The following is a 21657-nucleotide window of genomic DNA, read 5'->3' on the forward strand; positions in this document are numbered from 1 at the left end:
GAAGAATTCTACATTGAACAACCCGATGGATTTTCATTGTCAGATGATGGTGATATGGTATGCAAGTCGAAGAAAGCACTTTATGGATTAAAACAAGCTCCTAGAGATTGGTATGCTAGATTAGATAAATACTTGTTGAAATTAGGATTCACTAAAGGTGTTGCTGATAGTAATATGTACTTTAAAATTGAAAGTGATAACATTTTAATTGTTTAAGTCTTTGTTGATGACATAATTTTTGGTTGTGATGATGATATGAGTATGAAGTTTTCTGGTGATATGCAAAAGAAATTTGAAATGTCTATGATTGGTGAGATGAAATTTTTCTTAGGTTTGCAGATTGCATAAACAAAGAAATTTATCTTTATATCTCAAACTAAGTATGTGAAGGAATTGTTGAAGAAGTTTGGACTAGATGATTCCAAACTAGTTGGAACTCCTATCGTGACTAGTTGTAAATTGTCTAAAAATAATGAATCTTCTAGATCTAATCAGAGTTTGTACAGATCTATGGTTGGTGGATTATTATATCTTACTCAGACTAGGCTTGACATTATGCATGCTGCATGTATGGTTGCTAGATATCAAGATGATCCGAAGGATAGTCATGTTACTGCTGTTAAAAGAATATTCATATATCTTAGGGGAATTGTGGATTATGGTTTATGGTATCCTAAGAAAGATGATTTCATGTTATGTGCTTACGCTAATGCAGATTGGGCAGGTGATGTAGATGACTGGAAGAGTACTACCTATGGATCATTCTTTTTGGGTAAGAAGTGGGTTTCATGGGCTAGCAAGAAACAAGACTGAGTATCTTTATCTACTGTTGAATTTGAGTACATTGCTACTAATAGTAATTGCACTAAAATAGTTTGGATGAAGAAAATGTTGAAATATATCAAAATTATTTATGATGATCCTACTGCTATATACTATGATAATTTTTGTGCTCTAAACATGTCAAAGAATCCGGTACAACATTCAAAGACTAAGCATATACCAATCAAATACAATTACTTGAAAGAGCAAGTCAATGAACAAAAGGTGAAGTTGGAATATGTATCTACAAAGAAACAAATTTATGATATTTTCACTAAGTCTTTGTCCGTAGATATATTTGTCTATTTGAGAGTTAAGATGGGGGTAACCACCCCTCTTGATAAGAACAAGTTGCATTGAGTTGCATCGATCCAGTGGATTTCAGTCTTATTATTTTTATCCAGATTGATGTGTTGATGCTACTCCTCTGTTGGAGTAGTTTGTTGATCTGGTTGTGATAGATTCATGTTTCTGTGTTTTGGAGGAGAGAGATCCGTGTTTCATATTCAAAGGGGGAGAGTGTATTTGGTTTTTTGTCTTTGGAGATCTTTGGCATTGCTATTAAAGGGGGAGAGATCATGTGAAAAACTACATTATCTATCTTGATCTCAGGGGGAGTCTATTGGCGATATCTTCTTTCTTTGCATTGATTGTTTTCACATTCATATGTTGCCATCAATGCCAAAGGGGGAGACTGTTGAATTGTTGAGATTGTCGGGGAGATTGTTGTAGTCTTTTATGTTTGGTTGTTGGATTTGGATATGTTGTTGTCATTGATGTCAACATATTCCTGTGGGTTATTCCGGTGAGTTTGGGAAGATTTTCTAATCCGGTTTGCTATTCTTTGGTTACCAGTTCCTGGTGTTCCTGGTTCCTATTGGTGTTCCTATCGGTATTCCCTCCGGTATATTCTGGTATGATCAGATCTTGTGATGAGACTTTGGGATGTTATTTGGGATGATCTTGGGTATCTTCTTTTCAGATGGTTCATGATTTGGTGACCCACAAGTTATCTTTCTTCATGACAATTGTTGTTTGGTTGTGTTTGTGAGCTTTGAGATGTTGACCGATGAAGATTTGAAAGGTGGAGTTGGTGCAACTATTCGAGATGATTCTAATGTGTTTTCTTTTGTATCCTAATCATGTACTATTTGTTTTGGTGATCCACATTGATTTTTGTGCAAGTTTTGGTGATTTCTATCAACCGGTGATGATTTGTGTGTTATGAGGTATTTCTAGTGGTGTAGCATATTGTGGTTGATCTTGACGCGATTTCTATTGGATATGATCATTTAGGAATTTGAATTAGGTTCATGCTATGTAATGTAAATCATAATATTGGCCCAGTGGTCGATCCTTCTATCGTGTAATGTAATTTTTGTATTTATGAGTTGAGGGTTGAGAGTTTAGCTGACCTTGCTATCAAGGTTGATGATTTGTATATATAGGTGATATAATTATGTAATTTAGGTGTTGGTGTTATGTCTTCATTATCAGAGAGATTTGTATGTGTGAACAAGAGATACATCATTCGGTGAAGTGTTGTGGTGAGATCGGTGTTGTAGAGAAGACAACTCTGCTTAACCAGAACTATCATCTAGCATATGTAGATGCTACTGTTGCAATTCATTTCTTCCAAATTGTAGTCCGACTCATTTTATAAGTTAGTAAGATTTCCTTGATGGTTGTAGCCTTCCAGGCATATATCTTTTGAGCAGTGAGCTCTAGGTAGTGTGCTTGAATGCATGTGCATTCCTCATTGTAATATTTTCACATGCTAATATAGAGTATCATCTTATTGTGGGTAGGTTCACACTATGGTTTTTCCCTTGACCGGGTTTTCCACATAAAAAATCTTGGTGTTGTGTATTATGTTGTTTGTTTTCTTATCTTTCAGAGGCTATAGTTTATCAGTTAATGCTTTGGTGTTTGATTATCTGATTTTTGGTGAAGACTGATTTATCCCCCCTCTCAATCTTCCTTCTTGATTGCTACTGTAGCATCATAAAATTGTGACCCTTTCATTTTTTGACCGCATTTGGGTCTTCACATTGGTGAACAAATCCCTAAGCCTGACTGGAGACCTAAGCCATACTCATACCTCCTAAAACATGCATTTCCTTACACCCCGTACTTCTCTCCTGCACTTCATGTCTTGAATTAGGGCAGGATAGGGGAATAGTACCCATGTCCCTGCCCTATTTTGGGCCCTCTCCACTTAAACCATGCATTGCACATGTCAATCATGAGCAAGAAAAGGTTTTATTATGTCAACCTAAGATAGAAAATCAGCTACAAACCCTAATCGACAAGTATATAAGGATCATTCCCCCTCCTATTTGCATAGGTTCAATCAAATCATGAAGCTCAAAAAGTTCAACAAGAAAAATAAATCATTCAAGCATTCCTTTTAGGTATTGAGCATCTCAAGTCTCCTTTCAAGGCTAGGTGTTGCATTCAAGTCAAGGATTCAACCATTGAAGAGGAGATCTCTTTCAACATTCAAAGCATTCAACTTCACATATCCTTTCAAACAACTCTATCTAAATTTAAATTGCATCCTCTCTTGAGGTTAATTCTACTCCATACATTTCCTTTCATTTACTTGCAAGTATTTTTCATCGTTTGGTTAATTCCAAATTGGGGTTTGACTTGAAGGCAAACCCCCAATCCCAATAAATTTTCCTCTCTTTTCTATGTGTAGGATGCAGGTGCATAGCTGTAATTATAGATTTGGACTTCATTTTCAGAGGCGAAAAAACCCTTTTCGAAGTGCGGATTTTTTCGAGGACCAATTACACTTTCAACCTGGTCCCAAAATTTTTCGCTCAAATTTGCAGGAGAGCTTCGTCTTGGCATCTTATTGCTAATTAGAGGTGCACAGCTTCATCCCGCATATCTATCTCAAGTTATAATCTTTCCTTTGTCATCTTCATACTTAGTCTCAAATTACTTAATTTAACTTGTCCATTCTAAAAGAGGGGCACTTTTTCAATTCATTTAGCATTCAATCTCTTTCCATTGAGGTTGGATCTAGTGAATTCAACCCCCTCTTTTAAATGTAATGTGCGTGAGAAGTTGAAGGGAATCCTTTATGAAACTTTCACTTCTTTTTTGAGGAGGGTAAAGCTATCCACTTGATCTCCTCATCACCCTTTTCACACCATTATATTTTGGTGAACTCGACGTCTTACATGCTTTACATTCAAAATTATTGCTTATTTTCCATTTACAAGTTTAATTTTCTTGCAAAACTTAGTGGTTAATTCATTCAAAAATGACACAGTCAAGGCAGGGAGATCCAATGAAGGACAACCCAACCTTGCAGTGTAAAACATAAACCATGCAAGCATACTGGTAACTGGTAACAAGGTGCCAAAAACAACAAAAAGAACAACTAGTAAAACAACAAAATACATAACCAGTAAACAATGTGAATGAATCTTATTATAATGTGAATAATTATACATGCCACATGTTGGATCGCAGTCTAGGATAAAAAAAATGCTTACAATATAATTACAAGATCCACAGATCGTCCTCATATCAAAATCGGCTTTCGGGAATAGTCTACTAGTTCTACCCTAACTCGGACCTCAGCCTTTTGACCTCAGTCGTACTGGATCAGAATCTCATCGATTCTACATCTTCACTCAATCTCAAAGCTCTGTCTTCAATCTTCTAACTTCTCTCTCTATCTTCAAATGATTCACAAGCTTCCATTTATACCATCTACAAATAATTACAACTCAATCAAGTCGGCCCAAACACCAACCGGTTCATGGAACGTGCAATAGTAACATGTTGGCTCAAATCACTAAGAAAAATATCCAAATCATAAAATGATACACAGACCTCTGGGAATATCGGCCAAGGCCCAAAGCAACACCTCTAATGATCCACAAGTTATGGAGATCAACCGCAACCCAAAATCATGTTAGCTCAACATACACCCAGACTAACCAAAAAGAACACATCAACCGGGACAATACCGGAATCAACATCTGACTAGAAACAAAGCCAAATGCTATGAAACTCGAACATGATAAAGACCATGAAAACATGGGAATAAACCCAAAACAACAATGCTAAACACTCAAATATGAAGAAATACCATGCTCTCAAGTAATTCCACTAAAAAATGTTCAACCAGTAAGAACTAGACCGGCGCTCCTGCATCAGACTCTCAGGGTTAATTGAAAAACGAGTCCCATCACTTGATCTGGTTCAAGAATTGGTCAGGAGGTACTTGCAACTACCTCAGGGATTAGATGATCTAACCACAACTTTCGATTGCCTCTCCACAATGATCTTCTGGTCCAAACTACAATGTTTCTCAATTGGTGATCTATTCAATTATCCACCCGCTAACTACCTCAAGCTCAAGCTCTAGGATTAGTGGTCTACCTCCAAACATTGCTCTACCTCCAAACATTTCTCTACCTCACATTCGGTGATTTGAACAAGTCCACAAGTTGTCTCAATCTTCTCTCCAACCAATCAGTGCAAAAACAACACTATGTGCAACAACAGGTTCATGAACCAGCTCTGATATGTAATTCCCCGCTAGGAACCCCAAAGGAAAAGCCCACAACAAGGGTGATTTTTTTTTTTTTTTTTTAAGTATAAACATAATAAGTGCATTAATCACCACATAGCACAACAACAACACAAGCGGAAGACTTACATCAGAATTCGCTAAGGGTTACCAACAAAGAATTAAAAGCATAAGTTAAATTCTACAATTAAGATTAATGCAATAATCCATCATTAACTCAATGATCACAAGAATCCATATGCAATAACAGATACACCATTGAAAGATTGAAAGGATACAATATAGTTTCTCTTCAATAAGCATATACACATATCATAAAGAAAACTGATAAATAACATTCCAAACGTAGGATTACATTTCTCTTCCAATACATGGCTTCTAAATATACATATGAAGATAGAACTTAACCAAATACAAGGTTACAAAAGTTCAATGATACAATGACCACATAGGTCTCCAAAGAACCATAATCTCCAACATGAGATTAAGCATGAGCCACAAACCACAAAAATACCTGCGAAGCCAATCCTCGCATGAAGATACGAACAAGAACATCCGATAGGAAGTGACACTAACACCCGGCCATGTAATTCCCAAAATGGAATCACCCCACTATGCTAGGAGATAGTAGAGGACCCTCAAGCAAGCAAAAAGGCATGACATGGTTGATAGAACAATATGACTCCATGACATCACAATATGACTCCACAATAATCCAGGTGACTCAACATCACAATTAAACAAGTGAACCTAAAGAGAGAGTGTCATCACATAGCTTATGATGGTTACCATGGTCAGTCTCCATAGGTCCCGACTCACTGTCCTGGTAACCTTTCCCAAACCTCTAGCTCCAACTAAGAAAAGGTGGTTGGTTTTCCATTCCAAGCCTTCTTGCTACATTATGAGCCTTTTATAAGCACTCATCTATGTGCGAGGTATAATATCTTATTTAATGTTTAAGAACTACCCACCTGATCAATTAATTAGATTATCACTTATTATCTGACTTTCGATGGGTCATCCTACCTACCTCTTTAGGCGCAACCCCCACTCGAAAGACACTCTCTCAAAGGACACTAAACAAACATGGTCACTCCATGAGGACCCTTTGGCGAAGTAGACAACCATAACACCACTATCCAAAAACAAGTGGTCAAACAAGGACATACTGACTATTGGTTAACCATAAGGCAAAGACACTACATGGCTAAGACAACAAAGTCATCATATATCACTTGGTCAAAGGTACCAAATACACCACCACAGGATGACTGAACCACAGACCATAAATAACACAATATAACTCTTTGCAAGGAAAGCTAATTTCACTAAGTCCGCACTCAGACAATCTTTGAGAAAATCAGCATCATAAGCACTTGCAAATTCATTGATTGAAAATTAAATAAAACACTCCTTTACGACATTCACATCTATTCAATTTCCAAATCAATATTCCATCAAGGATAAAATTCACATTAAATATTCAAGCAAATAAAACATGAATTCCTAATAGGAATTTTAATCCATTTCCATAATGTATCCAAATTAACCAATTTGAATTACTAATTCATGCCTTGATTTCCATAGATAAATTTATTAAACTACATAATAAAAGTCACATGAAAATCACTATTTTATTTAACATAAAAACCACTTAAAAATATTTCGTTTGATAAAAATTAAATTCATAGCACATAAAAATTTGTACTGCTAAGGGTACAAGGTCAAGCGGGGGTCAAGGCCAACTCGTAGTAGTGCTACTGCTGAGGTAGCAGACACTACCTGTTGGTAGTACTGTTACCATTGGCAGCAGGCCTACTGACCGATAGCACTGCTACCAACCGATAGCAGCCACTGCCGTTTGGTAGCACTGCTACCAACCCGTAGCAGTCCTACCGACCAGTAGTACTGCTACCGCTAGTAATAGCCGCTACCGACCGGTAGTAGTACTACCGATCGATAGTACTGCTACCTGCGGGTAGAAGACACTACTAACCTGTGTGGTGGGACTAGCCCGCCAGGGGGTAAGGTAAGGTCTACAAAACAAATAAAAATATGCTTCCAAAGAATTTAAAACCATTCAAACATGAGCACAATTCATCTCCGGTTCATTTCACGGAACACACATACACAGTGCCAAATCTTAATTACAAAGGGATAATTACTAGTAAGGTAAATGGTGAAATAAAATCACACAAGAGCCTAATAGATAATGATTTAGACAACAATAGAAGGATTCAATAGGTAGGAGAAGGTTTAAAATCAAATTTCCTTACTTCCATACACAGGAAGAATTCCTTGCATCGAGCAAAAAGGCAATAACAAATTTTTGCCAACATAAACCCCAAATCTTGAGCAATTAGATACTAGGAAGCACACAAAAAACTAAATCTAATTCATTCTATTCCAAATAGAAGAGGTAATTCAAGAAGTTGATTTCCAAGAATAAAAACATACGTCAAATAGAGAAATGAACCATTTCTTTCCTATAAGAAATCATACGATTTAAGCTTCACAAAATCAACAATAACAGACACTCTTTCTTCTATTCTAATCATTCCACAAGAATCTACAAAGAGATTTGCATTTTTCCAACACACAGGAAGCAATTGAAATAATCAAATTTAAATTTCAAACAAGAGATTATCCAACCTTGAAGCAAACTAGCAAGCAAAATGATGGAAGAATCCCAATCCTTGCAAACCAAATTGAATCCCAGCTCCTCTTTCAGAATGGATTTCCAAATTTCTCTCCGAAAATTCTGCCTCCTCATTCCCGTGAATTCCTAGGAATATGTGGAAAATATATTTCAACCTAAACTTTCTAGGTTGAAATTTTTCTCCACCAATCAGATTAAATTATTTTAAAAAAGTAAAAATAATCAGATTAAATTATTTAAAAAAACTTTTCTCCACCAATCAGATTTACCTTTATCCATAAACAATTCTTTTCCAACAATTAAAATGCAAAAGTCAAAATGGAAAGGTAAAAAGAAAAGATTTTATTTATATTTTCTATTTTCCAAATTACTTTCTTTCAACATGAGCATTTAACATTTAAATGGCTAGGCAATTATTTTGTTCCTTCCACAAAATATATCAATGCAACTTTACACAATAAAATAAGCCTTTTAACCATTTAGTCCAGCAAATCATTAATTTAATTAAATCAATAATCTCAAGAGAATAATAATTAACTAATTACACCAACATAAGATAGCATCATCCATTCAATTAGATAACCATTTAAGTAAATGGAAACATGCAAAATGAAGGATGATCAAATGATGACTCACAAATGACCAAACCAAAGCACTATGACTCGCATACCAGCCAGACGGGAAAGACAACCGACTGACAACACTCACACGAGTGTAACTAAGGGTCAAGATAGGGTCCAACAACTATCTCCTCCACTCCTATCGGACATATAAGACATGCTCAGAATTGTGAAACCAGGTAGAGTCGATACCCTATACCTACTCGATACTTGTACCTGCAATGTCCTGCACCAAAGAACCACAAGTGCATATAGACAAATATATAAATAGACATGGTACACACACCGATGAAGGAGAATCATGACGTTCCCTGTCTCACCGAAGTGAGTGAAGGAAAATCATCCCCTCGCATCCCATACAAATGCAAACACGCAAACATATAAATAATGCATCGCGCATATAAGGTAAAAGTATCAATCCATGATAATGATCCATAAAATAACATTAATCATAAGCACTGAGATACTGCATAAAATCATACATCACAGATCTAGATAAAGCATGAAATAACATCGCATAAAATCTGAATCAATATACAATAATTTTCCACTGAACAGTCAACTGAAGTCAAATCAAAACATACAAAAAGGGTCTATTCGAGTAGGGGTACTACATGATACCATTTGATGCAGTCATGGCAGGGAGATCCAATGAAGGACAGTCCAACCTTGCAGCTTAAAATGTAAACCATGAAAGCATACTGGTAACTAGTAACAATGTGCTAGAAACAATAAAAAGAACAACTGGTAACAACACATAACACATAACCGGTAAACAATGTGAATCAATCTTATTAAAATATAAAGAATTATACATGCCACATGTTGGATCGTAGTCTAGGATACAAACAATGCTTACAATGCAATTACAAGATCTGTAGATCATCCTCATATCAAAATCGTCTTCTGGGAACAGTCTACCAATTCTACCCTAACACGGACCTCAACCTTTCGGCCTCAGTCCTACCAGATCAGAATCTTGCCGATTCTACATCTTCACTCAATCTCAAAGATCTATCTTCAATCTTCTAACTTCTCTCTTTGTCTTAAAATGATTCACAAGATTCCATTTATACCATCTGTAAATAATTACAACTCAATCAAGTCGGCCCAAAGATCAACTGATTCATGAAACATGCAATGGTAACATGTCGGCTTAAATCACTAAGAACAATCTCCAAATCATAAAATGATTCATAGACCTCCAAGAATACCAGCCAAGACCCAAAGCAACACCTCTAACGATCCTCAAGTCACAGAGATCAACTGCAACCCAAAATCATCTTAGCTCAACATACAACCAGACTAACTAGTAAGAACACATGAATCAGGACAATACAAGAATCCACATCTCACTAGAAACAAAGCCAAATGCTATGAAACTCAAACATGATAAAGACCACAAACACAAGGGAACAAAACCAAAACCACAATGCAAAACACTCAAACATGAAGAAATGCCATGCTCTCAAGTAATTCCACTGAAAACTTCTCAATCGATAAGAACTAGACTGATGCTCCTACATCAGACTCTCAAGGTTAATTGAAAAGTGAGTCCCATCACTTGATCTGGTTTGACGATTGGTTAGTAGGTACTTGCAACTGCCTCAGGTATTCAACGATCTAACCACATCTTGCAGTTGCATCTCTACGGTGATCTTTCTGTCCAAACTGCAACTTTTCTTAATCGGTGATCTGTTCAAGTCTCCACCCACTAACTACTTCGAGTTCAAGCTCTAGGATCGGTGGTCTACCTGAAAACCTTTCTCTACCTCACGTTCAACAATTTGAACAAGTCCACAAGTTGTCTCAATCTTCTCTCCAACTAGTGCACAAACAACACTTTGTCCAACAACAAGTTCATGAACCAGATCTGATGCCATTTGACATAGTCGAGGCAGGGAGATCCAATGAAGGACAACCCAACCTTGTAGCTTAAAACATAAACCATGCAAGCATACCAATAACTGGTAACAAGGTGCCAGAAAAAATTAAAAGAACAACTAGTAACAATACATAACACATAACAAGTAAACAATGTGAATGAATCTTATTACAATCTGCATAATTATACATGCCACATGCTAGATCACAGTCTAGGATAGAAATAATTCTTACAATGCAATTACAAGATCTGCAGATCATCCTCATATCAAAATTGGCTTCTGGGAATAGTCTACCAGTTCTACCCTAATCTGGAACTTAGCCTTCCAGCCTCAGTCCTACTGGATTAGAATCTTGCCGGTTCTACATCTTCATTCAATCTCAAATCTTTGTCTTCAATCTTCTAACTTCTCTCTTTGTCTTCAAATGATTCATAAGCTTCCATTTATACCATCTATAAATAATTACAACTCAATAAAGTCGGCCCAAAGACCAATTGGTTCATGAAATGTGCAATAGTAACATGTCGACTCAAATCACTAAGAACAATCTCCAAATCATAAAATGATGCACAAAAATCCAGGAATACTACCCAAGGCGCAAAGCAACACCTCTAACGATCCGCAAGCCACAAAGATCAACCGCAAACCAAAATCATCTTAGCTCAACATACAACGAGACTAAGTGATAAGAATACATCAACCAAGACAATACTGGAATCCATGTCTCATCGGAAACAAAGCCAAATTCTATGAAACTTGAACATGATAAAGACCATGAACACAAGGGAATAAACCTAAAACCACAACGCTAAACACTCAAACATGAAGAAATGCCACACTCTCAAGTAATTCCACTAAAAAATTACTCAACCAGTAAGCACTAGACTAGTGCTCCTACATTAGACTCTCATGGTTAATTGAAAAGTGAGTCCAATCACTTGATTTGGTTCGGTGATCAGCCAGTAGGTACTTACAACTACCTCAGGGTTTCGACGATCTAACCACAACTTTTGGTTGCCTCTCCACAATGATCAACCAGTCCAAACTATAGCCTTTTTCAATCTACGATCTGTTCAATTCTCCACCCACTAACTGCCTCAAGCTCAAGCTCTAGGATCGACGGTCTACCTACAAACCTTGCTCTACCTCATGTTCGGTGATCTAAATAAATCCACAAGTTGTCTCAATCTTCTCTCCAACCAACCGGTGCAAAAATAACACTCTATCGAACAATAGGTTCACGAACCAGCTCTGATACTATTTGACGCAGTCAACGTAGGGAGATCCAATGAAGGACAACGCAACCTTGTAGCTTAAAACATAAACCAAACAAGCATATCGGTAACTGGTAACAAGGTGCCAGAAACAACAAAAAGAACACCCGATAACAACACAGAACACATAACCGATAAATAATGTGAATGAATCTTACTACAATCTGAAGAATTATACATGCCACATGCTGGATCACAATCCAGGATACAAACAATGCTTACAATAAAATTACAAGATCCGTAGATCATCCTCATATCAAAATCGGCTTCCAGGAACAGTCTACCAGTTCTACCCTAACCTGAACCTCAGCCTTCCAACCTCAGTCCTATGGGATCAAAATCTCGCCAGTTTTACATCTTCGCTGAATCTCAAAGCTCTGTCTTCAATCTTCTAACTTATCTATCTACAAATAATTACAACTCAATCAAGTCGGACCAAAGACCAACCGATTCATGAAACGTGCAACGATAACATGTCGGCTCAAATCACTAAGAACAATCTCCAGATCATAAAATGATGCACAAACCTTCGAGAATATCAGGCAAGGCCCAAAGCAACACCTCTAATATCTGCAAGTCACAAAGATCAACTGCAACCCGAAATCATCTTAGCTCAACATACAACCAGACTAACCAGTAAGAACACATCAACTGGGACAATACTGGAATCCACATCTCACTGGAAACAAAGCCAAATGCTATGAAACTCGAACATGATAAAGACCATGAACATAATGAAATAAACCCAAAACCACAATGCTAAACACTCAAACATGAAGAAATGCCACGCTCTCAAGTAATTCGACTAAAAACTGTTCAACCGGTAAGAACTAGACCGGTGCTCTTGCATAAAAAACCTTAGTTGTTAAAATTAAAATTAAACTTGTATTTTGCAAAAATTGCATTGCTTGCCAAATTTTATTTCTTCATTGTCTTGTTCAATTTGCAAATCAAATTTACAAAATCAAGCGGTTAATTGTTAAAACCCTAATTTTGAAAAATCAATTTGAACTTGTGAAAAAAATGGAGTTACATTTAATTTTCAGATTTAGGACCATTTTCAGATTTGTCCTCTTGCCTAAAATTCAAAATTTTAAAATTCAGTGGTTAGATCTTAAAACCCTAATTTTCAAATTCACTTGGATTTTGTGCATATTTCAATCAATTTCAATCAATTTAAGTTTTCTAAATATTATTCAAGGTGGCCCTATCCATTAGGTTTGACCTTTTTCAAATTTGCAATTCAGTTTCTTATCTTTTTCAATACCCTAATAGGGTCCTATTTTGACATTCAAACCTTAATTTTGCCTATTGAAAGTTCATAAAATCAATCAATTTTTTGGGGTTAGCTTTAAAATCATTGTAGCTTTCATCCTTGAAAATTTCCAAAAAAGTTGGACAGACTAGGTGCACTTTCAACCTGGTCCTCGACTTTTTTCCCTTAATTTTGGGAGACTATTATGTCTGTATTTAATTGTCTAAATCCAGAAAATTGGCTGATTTTGTCGAAATTTGATCCCTCTAAAATAAAAAATACTTCCCAATTTTAACATCACAACTTTCAAGAAAATATTTAAAATTAAGTGGTTAATTATAATTTGCCCTTGTTTTAAAAATACTGATTTTTTCAATTTTAATTTTTAAATTAAGTGGTATCTCATTGGCCCTAATTTTAAAATTTTGATTTCTTTTCATTCACCATAACTTATTTTGGAAATTGTGTCATTTCTTCTTTCAACAAAGTTCAAATTGTATAATCATCATTTGTGCATTATTCAATTTTGCAAACTTTGTTCCCCAAATTCAAAACTCAAATTCAAAATTCAATTTTTTCCCTCTAGTGCATGAGTTTTACCACTATTAGTCCTACCTATACTATCCCTGTTAGATGAAGCATTAGAATTAATGCTTCTCAAGGTTTAATACTCAAGGAGATGGAGCCTAATTTGGGTGAATTCTTCAATGAGCATAATGATAATTATTCCCATCATTTTATTATCCCTATCTACCCAATTGATGATTCTAATGATGAAGAAGAAGCTTTGACTAGAGTTTCCATAGATCAACTTTCAAAAATGGACAGTCAATTTGACAACTTTCAACAATGGATGTCCCAAGAATACCCTAATAGTGAAGCTCTTCCATTATTTCATGGTCTAAAGCGCATGATTCAAAGTGATAAGAATGGAATTGATATATTGCGTGGCATTGCTCATATTGTTGATTCTAATGTCATGCCTATAAAGAGTTGTGCTGAGAACTTAGGTTATGCCCAACCTTCTACATAAATCAATCATTCTATTCCTTTGATCACTTCAATGACTAGTAATCCTACTTTCACTTCAAACATAATGGCCACATCAACTCAAAATGTTATACCTACAACCATTAATTATGGGGGAAATCCATCTTCCTCGATTAATCCTCCATCTTTATCTATGCCTTCAATAAGTATTCCTCTTGTCTCTTAACCAATCAATGTGACAAAAGGGGGAAACTCGTCCAATCATTCTATTCCTCCTTTTAGTGTCCCATTTCCTATTCAATCATTGCCTATGACTACTTACCATAGTGTTCCAACACCTTGTTCTCAATTAACGCCTGCTTTCAACAACATCACACCACCTTATCAATCAAACATGTTTAACATAAATCCCTCGTCCAATCATTCTATTCCTCCTTTTAGTGTCCCATTTCCTACTCAATCATTGCCTATGACTAGTTACCATAGTGTTCGAACACCTTATTCTCAATCCATGCCTTCTTTCAACAACATCAGACCACCCTATCAATCAAACATGTCTAACATAAATCCCTCAACCGAAGCGACCATTAATAACCTTGTTCAAACTGTGTCATCATTGCAACAACAAATCACTTCTATGAGTCAATCCAAGTTTAGTGTGCCGACATTTGATTTTGGGAGCCCACTCTCTCTTGATATTGTTAGAGTTGTCCCTCCTAAACATGTTGAAGTCCCTCAACTAGAATTCTATAATGGAAAAAATGATTCTTTAACACATGTCAAAATATTCCAAACTTTGTGTATAGACTTTGCTTATGATCAAAGATTGCTTGCCAAATTGTTTACCAGAACATTAAGGGATAAGGCTTTACAATGGTATTGCTCTTTGCCTTCTTATTCTATTACTTCTTTTCAACAATTAGCAAATGCTTTTATTCAACAATTTCAAAACAACATAGGTCCTAAAATCACTTTGACTGATCTAATGCATTGTAAACAAGGTGTTAAAGAAAAAGTGACTGATTTCATTGGTAGATATAAGCATTTGTGTTCTCAAATTTATTTTCAAGTGCCTGATAATGATTTTCAAAGAATTTTCATTTCTAATTTATAAAAAGACATTAGAGACAAACTTCTCCTTTTCGAGTTTACTTCCTTTCCGTCGTTGTGCACAACACTTCACAATTATCAACTGACTGTGAGTCAGCTGGAGCAATCCACTCCTATGGCTCTGAGTGATAAGAGTGACAGTTCTCAATAACCGTTTGCTAAGTTCAAACTGAGTAAAGGATTCATCAAATTCAATGAAACCATCAACTACAATAATGTGAATGCTACAACAGGTGTGCCTCCTATTTCTAAATTTTTCAAAAGAGAAAGACAACTTATTCCTTTGAATGAATATTTACATGGCATTTTGTCTCAGTTGTTATAAAGAAATATTATCAAACTTCCTCCAATAAAACCAGTTGACCCTTCTAAGGTAGCCTCACCTTACTTTAATAATAATTCTTTTTGTCAATTTCATTGTCGACCTGGTCATGATACTGAAAAATGTTTTGCATAAAAAAGTAAGATTTAGGACCCGATTGATAATAATACTATATTTGTGGCAGGTGTGAATGATAAGGGAAACAAATCAGTAGCTCCTCCTAATCAAAATCTTAAGATTTTTACTGATCCTTTACCCTCTCATACCTCTAATATGATTTAGACTTAACATACCTCTTTCTCTCCCTCTAATCTTACTACCATGGCTTCAAATTTGGTGAATATGGTAGAGAAACAAGAAACACCTAAGGATCCACGTATCACATTTGACCCTAGTGAGACCATTAGAGCACCTGATGGCCCCTTATATATAGTTGCAAAGATTCAAGACAAACCTTGTCATGGTGTGCTTATTGATCCCTCTTGCATGGTTAATGCCATCACTGAGGAATATCTTTATACTTTACATTTGCATAAACCAATCTATGATGGTACTAATATGGTCATTAAGATATTTGATGGATTTTCTTGTCCTACCATTGGTTCTATCATAGTACCTATTAAGGTTCACACTAAATCTATGGATGTCAACCTTGTTATCATTCCTTCATCTGAACAATTCCGTGTGAAGTTAGGCTATCCTTGGCTATCTTCCATGAAGGCTATTGGTTCTCTAATCCATAAATGCTTGAAATTTCCTCACAATGGAGAAATCATGACTGTTAACCATAGCTTATTTTGACCAACCAGAAGAAGCCCATGTGTTCCTATTGATTAATTTTAGCCTCAACAATTTCAATCTCTTCCACCAAGAAGCGATGCTCTCTTTCAATCTTATAAAAAATGGAAGAAAGATATGATCTTATCCTTAAGTCAACCTAGAAATCCAAAAATTGATATTCCAATCATTCTTGAAGATGAAGTTCTTCCCTTGAAGGATAGAAGTAATCTTCCTCCTAAGGAATATTCCCACCCTATTCCTATGGATAAAACTATTCCTTCTCCTAAGAAGAACAATAATATTCTTCCTAAGGTTAAATCTGTACCTCCTCCTCATGATGGACCTGGTCTCCATCCTATACCAAACATTCCTCCTTTATATGGTGTAGTTCCACCTCCTTGCGCTTATAGAGAGAATGGACCTGCCTCTCCTTTTGTTCAACCTAAATCTCCACCTACCAAAGATGAGAATATTCCTCCTTCAACAAATATTCCTCCTTCTTCTCAGCCTTTCGCTAAGACTCGACGGAATCATTGTGTGAGAGAACGTTGACGAAAGCATCATTCTCAGGCTCGTGAAGCTGTTCCTCAAACTATTCAATATCCCAAAACACCAACAGTTGACATGATTCCCTTTTCTCCTTAGAAAGATGTTGAACCTACATCTCCAACCCATAAGTTGCAAAAAACATGTGATGGTTTTACTTATATTCATGTTTGAGCTCCTCTTTCTATAAATCTTGATGAAGAAATAGGTGAAAATGTTATTCATGATGGCAATACAACTCCTAATGCTACTGATAGTGAATACGAATATGTTGATGTTGACAAACATTTATCTAAATTTTTTTCAAAAGCCTTATTCCTAGCTCCTAGAATTGAACAAAGAGACTTAGCACATGAGTATAGTCCTTGTTTGGATCTTGTGATAGTTCTATCCGATGTGCTCAATATCACTCCTCAGGCATGTTCCTTCCTTCCTGAAATAGTGATCGACAAGATCAAGAGGTAGATGTCATGCTAGACTAGCTACATTAGCACCATAATTCCTCTACCTCTCTCTCTTTTCTTGCTCTTTTGTGACTATTCTTCTATGTGTATCATTGTTCTTCTATTTTCCCTAGTAATGTCTATTTGAGGATGATACAAAGCATTGAGATCTCTTTTGGTCTCTTTCATGTTGACACAAAAGACACCGGTGTTCCTTTTCTTCCTAGGTAGTTTCCTTTCTTTGGGGAATGAAAACTATTCTATGGATATATATACATGATATACATGCGTTATCATACAACATACTGACCCTGAGGAAAGTGAAACTACCTCATGCTTTGTGTTTTGTGTTCATTATCCTTGGGTGTATTTCTTGATTGGGGGCTAAATCCTTGTGATAACATGCTCCCTCTCTTTCTCTCTCTTCGGTGCATCCTACCTTAAATAAATCACTCCTGATAAGGCATGCACGATCGCTTGAATGTGGGGGCATACACTCTGCTCATATTTTCCTTCTTGATACTTAAAGTTTTCTTAGTGAACTTAGCTTTGATTTGTAATTTTTGGTATCCTTGTTTTTCATGACTCATAGTGAGGGGAGCCTTGCTACTTGTAGTCATGGTTCTTCCCTCTTGATCTACCCTTTTACTTTGTCAATCGAAGTTGTAAGATCCTTAGTCCATTGGTGGCTTGGTGTATCTTGCCTCCTTGACATGGTGAAAGTCTTTCAACCTTGTTTCCTTGTACTTTACTGGTAGTATTGGTGTATGCTTATACTCCTGCTAAAGTGGGGGATAAATGTAGCATCATACAATTGTGACTCTTGCAATTTTCAACTACATTTGGGTCTTCACATTGGTGAATGAATCCCTAAGCCTGACTGGAGACCTGAGACATGCTCATACCTCTTGAAACATGTGTTTCCTTGCACCCCATACTTCTCTCCTGCACTTCTTGTCCTGAATTAGGGAAGGACATTTTGGGCCCCCTCCACTCAAACCCTGAAATGGACTTGTCAATCATGAGCAGGAAAAGGTTTTCCTATGTCGACCTAAGACAAAAAATCAGTTACAAACCTTGATTGTCAAATATATAAGGAGCATTTCCCCTCCTATATGCATAGGTTCAATCAAGTCATTGTTGGAATCGAAGAACACTGAGGGGGGGGGGGGGTGAGTAAGTGTTCTACCAGCATGTTCAATTTTAACCTTATTAAACCATGCATTCACCAACCAGTATACCGATACATATATAGTTGAAATAATTAAAGCAATCAATAAGCCAATCACACAAATGAATACCATAACATAGAGAATTATATGTGGAAAACCTCAAAGAGGAGAAACCACGGTGGGATTTGTGACCCACAATATCAATCCACTGGCCATATGAAAAGATATTACAAAATATGGGAGCCTGCACATGAAGGAAGGCTTAGAGCCTAGAGAAGACTGTTCATCACAAAAGGAGTCTCACTGACTACAATTACTTTGAATAAGAAAACATAAAAATGGACTCATATAATGCATCTGCTATGCCTGATTGAGTTCTGATTTAAGCTCTGTTTGTTTCGGTTCTTAAACCCTAAACCCTTACCAGAATAACCTCTTACATAATCATCATTCCTTGCATTACACAAATCACTCTCATGTCCTATCACATTATAATACATCAAAAACTGATCTAATCAATTGACCTATATATCCTTACAATCCTCATGCCATATGTTAGCTTACATAGATAATTACAAAATGAATTTACATGTCAGCTCAATTACATATATACATAAATATCAAAATCAATTGCTGATTACCAGATCTCCCAAAATGATGTCGGCCTCCTATACCGGTATCCTGATGAAGTCATATCGGCCTGCAATGCCGATACCCAAAGAATTCCTCCTACCGGTGAAGATACCTGTCGGTGTCGGTGAAGTGTCTACCGATAAACAACCAAACCAAAATATGAAAGCCAGAAAATTTTACCATCAATGACAACATATTGAAATCAATCAAATGAGTGTCAATTGCCAACAATCATGAAGCTCAAAAAGTTGAATAATTTCAACAAGCAAAATCAAGCATTCAAGCATTCCTTTCAAGTATTGAACATCTCAAGTCTCCTTTCAAGGCTAGGTGTTGCATTCAAGTCAAGGATTCAACCATTGAAGAGGAGATCTCTTTCAACATTCAAAGCATTCAACTTCACATATGCTTTCATTTAATTGTAAGTATTTTTGATCATTTGGTTAATTCCAAACTGGGGTTTGACTTGAAGGAAAACCCCCAATCCAACAACATTTCCTCTCTAAATTGTGTGTAGGTTGCAGGTGCACAGCTATAATTGTAGATTTGGACTTCATTTTTAGAGGCAGAAAAACCTTTTTTGGTGTATGGATTTTTCAGAGGACCAAGTACACTTTCAACCCAATCTTGACAAATTTCGCTCAAATTTTCAGAGGAGCTTCATCTCGACATTTGATTGCTAATTCCAGGTGTAGAGCTTCATCTCGCATATCCGTCTCAAGTTATAATCATTCCTTTGTCATCTTCATACTTAGTCTCAAATTACTTAATTTAACTTTGTCCATTCTAAAAGAGGGGCACTTTTTTATTTTATTTAGCATTCAATCTCTTTCCATTGAGGTTGGATATAGTGAATTAAACTCCCTCTTTTAAATGTAATATGTGTGAGAAGTTGAAGGGAATCCTTTGTGAAACTTTCACTCCTTTTTTGAGGAGGGTAAAGCTTTCCACTTGATCTCCTCATCACCCTTTTCACACCATTACAACTGCTAACACAACCACTTTTGAAATTATGTTGGGGACAGTTGGAAAGACCCTCCAAATTCTTTACAAGGCCTCATGTGGGTCGAGTCTAAGTTGTTTATGACTTTTTGAGTGATAAGCAATATAAAACTAATTTTTAATGCAATTTTTCTAAAGTTTCTTTGTTCCGTGCATGGTGTGAATCAATATAGTATGTTAATGGAATAAGGGTAACATATTATGAAAGAGGGAAGATTTACCTTTCCTCTGGAATTAGTCTCATGAATTTTCATTAAGTATTTTGAGAGTTGTGGTTGTTTTATTGACTGCAACTTCCCATATGCCTTTGTAACAGTCCTATTGCAATATTCATAACTTTCTTGTATGGATAGATCAGAAGGTGAGGTCTGACTTTTTGGAAATCCCATTGACCTAAATTTAATTCAAGACCAATTTTGTGAAATTTGGTTGAGTTTTATGCATTTGGTGAGTGTTTTACTAAAAAGTACGTGGAAACCCTCCTCACCTAGGGTTTGAACAATAAAGACATGATTTCTCCTCATTCCATTAGGGCCTGATCATGAAAATTGGTGCATTGATAGGTTTTCATATGTTCTTTCATTTTTTCAAAGTGATGGGGCATGAGGATGAGTTTGGTAAATCCTAGGCTTGGCATCTTCATGTGACAAGCATAGAAAAGTGACATAAGGTTGTAAAAGGAAGTGCAGAAGAAAAAAGTGACCCCTTGGATGCCCAAATTTGGTGAAGAAGACCTTTTGGAGATTAAAAAAAAGTTTTGGTACCTTGGGTTGAGAGTTTGTATGATATTTGGAGTGAATCTTATGTTGAAAGCCTAATTTTACAAGCCTAAAACAATGACAATTTTAGGACAGTCATAAGTAGCCTTTGAAAACCTCTGATTTTTTTTTTGGGTGGCTTCTCTTACTAAAATCAACCCATATTTACTGCTATGGTGTGTCATTATATGGTTAAGACCTTTGTTTGGATGCAAACTTCACTTGGAGGGCTACTAGGCCTAGGTGCACGTTGTAATTAGCTTCCAAGCCATGCCATGGTTGGAATAAAAGACACCTTGTAATTAGCTTCCAAGCCATGCCATGGTTGGAATAAGTTGTTTGGGGTTTGTGATAGTGTCTTGAACATTCCTATGTCAATGGGCTCTTGGAATTCATGTGTTAACCGTCTATTTCCCTTAGAAGTTCATTTATCATGCATCCTAGGAACCCGAGTATGATGGTTTGTGAGGGGTTTGTAAGCCCAAAGATATTGTGGTTTTGTAAGGCCTCATTAGTGATTGAGATCATCCTTGTTCCTCTACATCAACAATATTTCTCTATATTTTGTTGCATGTCTTAAATGGGGTGTTTATTCTGAAAATCAGAGAAAATAAACTCTTACATGATATTTTCACGCCTGAAACCAGATGCAACATTGATATATGTCTTAGAAGGGGTGCACATTCTAAAAAACAAAGTGAAAAAATTCTTACAAAGGATTTCCTCAAGCCCATGCATACATTTGTCTTGTACAGGGTTACACATTCTTGAAACCAGAGAAAAAAAAACTCTTATACAAGATGTTCTCAAAATTGTACTTGCCCTTT

Source organism: Cryptomeria japonica, chromosome 4, assembly GCF_030272615.1.
Source record: "Cryptomeria japonica chromosome 4, Sugi_1.0, whole genome shotgun sequence".
Classification (NCBI taxonomy): Eukaryota; Viridiplantae; Streptophyta; class Pinopsida; order Cupressales; family Cupressaceae; genus Cryptomeria; species Cryptomeria japonica.